The sequence below is a fragment of the Chenopodium quinoa genome, unplaced genomic scaffold, assembly GCF_001683475.1.
Source record: "Chenopodium quinoa cultivar QQ74 unplaced genomic scaffold, ASM168347v1, whole genome shotgun sequence".
Lineage (NCBI taxonomy): Eukaryota > Viridiplantae > Streptophyta > Magnoliopsida > Caryophyllales > Amaranthaceae > Chenopodium > Chenopodium quinoa.
The window spans coordinates 3,298,886-3,303,845 of NW_018743285.1; positions in this window are offsets into that span (position 1 = coordinate 3,298,886).

Sequence of the window (4,960 nt, forward strand, 5' to 3'; positions counted from 1 at the left end):
AAGTTCATGTCAGATCCGCTTTTACTATCATGTTATTGATATGTGATGCGTCACACCATCAACTTATAGTTTGTCGGTGACTCGTTCAAATTGATTTGTTTGTATTTCCCATTTTAAGCTCCTTTCATGTTATATTTCCTTTGTTTTTTTTTACTTGACCCCCTTTGACTTTTACACTATTCACCACCCTTCCTTTGATCATCTTTTGTGAATTATATGTGAGTAAAAACATATTCATGTGGATCCTGTTAGATTTGTCTCAATAAGGACTATCATAATATAACTAGATGAAAGCCCGTGCGATGCACGGTTTTTTCATCTAAGATTTTTAATTATTTGATTTATTGTATTTAATAATTTCAGAAAAATTACAAAAATTTAATATTTATTTACTTTTACTATTATTTATAATGAATTTATTAAATATAAATAAATTGTAAATATGATTTTTTTCCGTTATATGAAATCTTTAATGTGAAATGATAAATTTATAATAATTTAAATCCTAAATCATTATTCATTGTTTTACCATATCTTTTATTTTGATAGAATCACCAACCTCGTCCACAACCAACCTACTACATCAATGGATAAATTGAACCGTGAAATGTTAGCCAAACAGAAATGATATAAATGAAATCTTTACATTTATATAAAATAAATCAATATATTTACCAATAAATGAAAAATTGTTGCGATATAAAATCAAGTGGATTGCTAAACATCGCCTACAAATTACCAACTAAAGCCCACAAATTTCCATTGAATTGACAATATTGCCCTTGACCAAAAAAAAAATCTCACCCACTTTCATTCTACGTTTTTTAAAAAAAAAAATTCAAAGTAGGGCAATGTCGAGGCGGCAAGGCAAGGAATTAGCGGCGGCGGCGGAGGGAAGGAGGTCTCACGGTTGAAAGGTAGGTTTTTTTCCATAAAAAATAAAAAAATTAAAAACCGTCGTGGGGTGGTTGCGGCGCATGGGGAGAACGCCACGGCGGTGGTGGTGGCGCCAGAAGCAGACGCCGAAACCACGGCCATGGCGTCTGGGTTGGATGCCGCCGCCACGGTTCTAGCGTCTGGATCTGGCGCCGCCACCACCGGTGTGGCGTCCTCCCCATGCGCCGCCACCACCGGCGTGGCGTGAAACCCATGCGCCCCGCATTTTTTTTATTTTATTTTATTTTTTTTAAATCAGTTTTGTTTTTTAAAAAAAAAAATTGGAATATTTTTTTTTGTCTTTTGTTTTTTTAAGTAATTTTTTTTATATTAGCATTTTTTAAGGTTTTTTTTTTTGAAAATTATATTTTCTTTATTTTTTTGAAAATCATTATTTTTTTTAATTTTTGTTTTTTTATTAATTTTTTTTGAAATTAAAATTTTGTTTGTGTTTTATGTTTTTTTAAGTTTTTTTCAATTTTGTTGTATTTTTTTTACGTTTATACTTCCTTTACAGTTCTTTGTATGTTTGTTTTGTACATTTTTTTTATATTTGTTATTGCAATTTGTTAGTATGTTTTTCTGTTTAGTTGATATATTTTCGTTTAGTTTATTTTTTTTAATTTTTCTTTTATGTTTATATAAATTTTGTATGTGTTGGTTTTTTTTCCTTTGTTTGTGTATATTTTATTCTGTAATTTATTTTAAGTGTTCTGTTATTTTCTTTTTCAGGTTACTTTGCTAGTATTTTTTTAGTTCATTTGATTTAGTTTTTGGTAGTTATTTTTCTTATAATTTTTTTTAATGTGTATACATTTTTTAATTTTTTGAAGGTGTCGCATTTTCGCCATGGTGCGGGGAAGAATCTAGACCTTATTAGAAGTGGAAACTACTCGATGGAGAGCTCGGGGCCCAGACATCTTAGATCGCGTGGTATTTCGGCCTCGGCTCGTAGAGAACGTGTTCACCATCGGGGTGAGGATGAAGATGAAGAAGATGATGATGATGATGAGGAGGAGGAGGAGGAGGGCGCATATGAGGATGTGGACGATGGGAGTGGACCATATGATGATTATGGTCCATTCAGTCAGAGGCTAGATGACATGTACGAGACGCATAGGGTAGATGTGCGTAAGGGTAGGGATGGTAGGTTTGTGAGTAGATCTGGCACATCATTTGCGCCCATCGTGTCTGGGGCAAGCAGAAAACGGTCGAGGGCCATTAATGATTCTTGGGTGGTTAAGGGTGCGGTGCCTGGGGGGCCTGTAGACGGGAGTGTGATTCCTAGCTTTCTAGGACACATAGCTACCCATATCTGGGAGGACCAGGAGATGGGTTTGGTGACGGGCATTTTGAAATGCCAAACCCGGGAAAATACTTGTAGCGTTTTGAGCAGATGGGCTGAGGCTTGGCCGGTGGAGAACGAGATGTTCGACCGACTGCAGGGCACTGGGGTGAATCACCTTCCTGCCACCATGCACGATAAGATAGATTGGACGCTGATCACGACTTTCGTTGAGCGATGAGAGCCGGATACGAACTCTTTCCACCTTCCATTCGGTGAGATGACGATCATGTTGCATGACGTCGAGGCCATTCTTGGGATTCGCGCAGAGGGTAAACGCCTTTCTGTTGTGACTGATGCGGATCAGGCAGATTTGCTGGCGGAGCTGTTGGCGGTGGATAGGGCTGCGCTGTACACCGGGGCACTTGGTGTTTGGGACCACGGCGGTGTGAAGATCGCATCCGTCTTACATCGTTGTTTGCACCCCGGTGCTTGTAGGACGCACGATGCACAGCTGGCTGCTTATGTTTTTCTTCTCCTCGGGTGTACCTTGTTTTCGGATAAGAGCGGAAACAAGCTCAGGCCACGCGACATAGTTGATGCGTGTGAGCCCGACAGTGTCGGTTAGTTTTCTTGGGGGTCAGCTACGTTGGCGTATTTGTATCGCCAACAAGGATTTTCGAGTCGGGCTGACGCGGCAGGTATCACTGGATGTCTGACTTTATTGCAGACCTGGATATACGAGTATTTTCCTGCATTTCGACCACAACGTGACCTGGTTCCTATTGGTGATGGGATGCCCCGTGCCTGTGCGTGGAGTCCGCGGTTGGAGAAGAAGTCCGTTGACCGCCTCTGATCGATACGGTTATCGCTTGACAGGATGTCCCCCTTAGAGGTAAAGTGTATAAATTATTTCTAAATTTGTACTGTAATGCATTTATTATATGAATCTTACTAATTTGAAAATTTTTGTGCAGGTGAACTGGATGCCTTTCGGCCAGAACCCTAGTAATAGGGTACCCAGGACCCTCTACACGGGACTCATACAGTATCGTGAGATCGTGGAGGCGTACATGCCCCAGCGCTGTCTTCGCCAGCTTGGATTCGTCCAAGTTGTCCCTCCTCCACCGGCATGGCCGAGTAAGGCGGTCTGATCTGCATCGTCGAAGGAGTACGTCGTCCAATGGTCGGATAGCATGATTGCCACGTGGGAGCAGTTCCCGATGGTTGCCCGCTTATGGACTGCGGAGCTGCAGAGGCCGCCTACTGGGGTGCCTCCCATGTGTGACCAGCACTACATGGAATGGTACAACCGGTATTCGCACCCGAGGTTGATTAGAGACCTCGATCATGGCGACGACGCCGATGATCATGATATGCCACCGTCAACTACCGTAGATGCGGTATGTCTGAACAAATATTTATTGCTGCGTTTTTTTAAAGTTTTATATATCGTTATTCAATTTCATGTTTTTTTTTTGTGTAGTGCATGGGAAAGATAATGCAAGGCATACAAAAACTCTCCCTGGAGAAGGACAGCATGAGTGCAGCTAGGAGAGCTGCTGTTGATGAGTTGGAACAGACCCTTGCGCATTGGGAGTCGGCGGCAAAGAGGGATTACTGATGTTTTTGGCATTTTGTTTGTTGAACATTTTTTACATTATCATATTAGTTTGTGAAATAGTACATTATCTTTGTAGTTTGCAGAATTTAATACAATCGTTTTAGTTTTTAACATTTAAAATTATCGTTTTAGTTTTTAACATTTGAAATTATCGCTTTATTGTATAACATTTGACATTATCTTTTTACTGTGGAACGCGCAAAGTATGCATGTAACATATAAATGTAGTCAACAGTACAGTACGAGGATAATAAGCAACGCAAAAATAAGGTTACATAGAAATAGTGTACCAATGAAAAACTAAAAAGCTGCTAGGGTGTTCCATTGATGGATCCGGTCATGATACAGCGCATCCCAACCCTCTACGCTTGCTGTGCAAATGTCGTACCACCGAGGTATGATCGGTGGGACAGGAAAATCGGATGACAGGTCCAGTCGGATGAAATGTTTGTATGATGACCCAAGAAATGTAATAGATAACTCTCTGACCGGTGTAGTGACGGTCTCACGCGAAGACCAATGGAGAACCGTTGTACAAGGATAATAAGCTCGACTATGCAATCCCAGCCTGAAATGCATTATTGCGCACTTGTAAATGTTTGCAACGGCAAAGAGATCTAGTGGCGCGTCGAAATAGTGATTTAGACCGCAAGGTCCTCCTCCCCACCGGATACGCCGCAGAGCACTATCCAAGCCGTCTTGGTACACATGACGATAGACATCTCGGTTAGAGGCAATTTCACTGTACATCAACTGACGCACTAAACCGTAGTTGTCTTCGCCCATCTGAAACACATCAGCCACGACCCGGAATCCGCAGTTACCATCTCCAACTACATCATTCCAGCTGTCCAAGTATGACATGATGATGTTAGGTATCCTATCCTTGTATGGAAACTGGTCAATATCAAATCTTCCTGTTGAACATAGCATTAAACACAATGAACAAGTCAGCAATAAACTCAAAACCATTATAAAACGTAAATTAAAGTAAGCTATTGTACCAGTACCGGGCATATTCACAGACGAAGAAGACTAGCTACGACTGGATGACGATGTACGACCACGACCACGAATAACGCACTCCTGTTCCGCCGTTGGCGACCTCTAGGTCG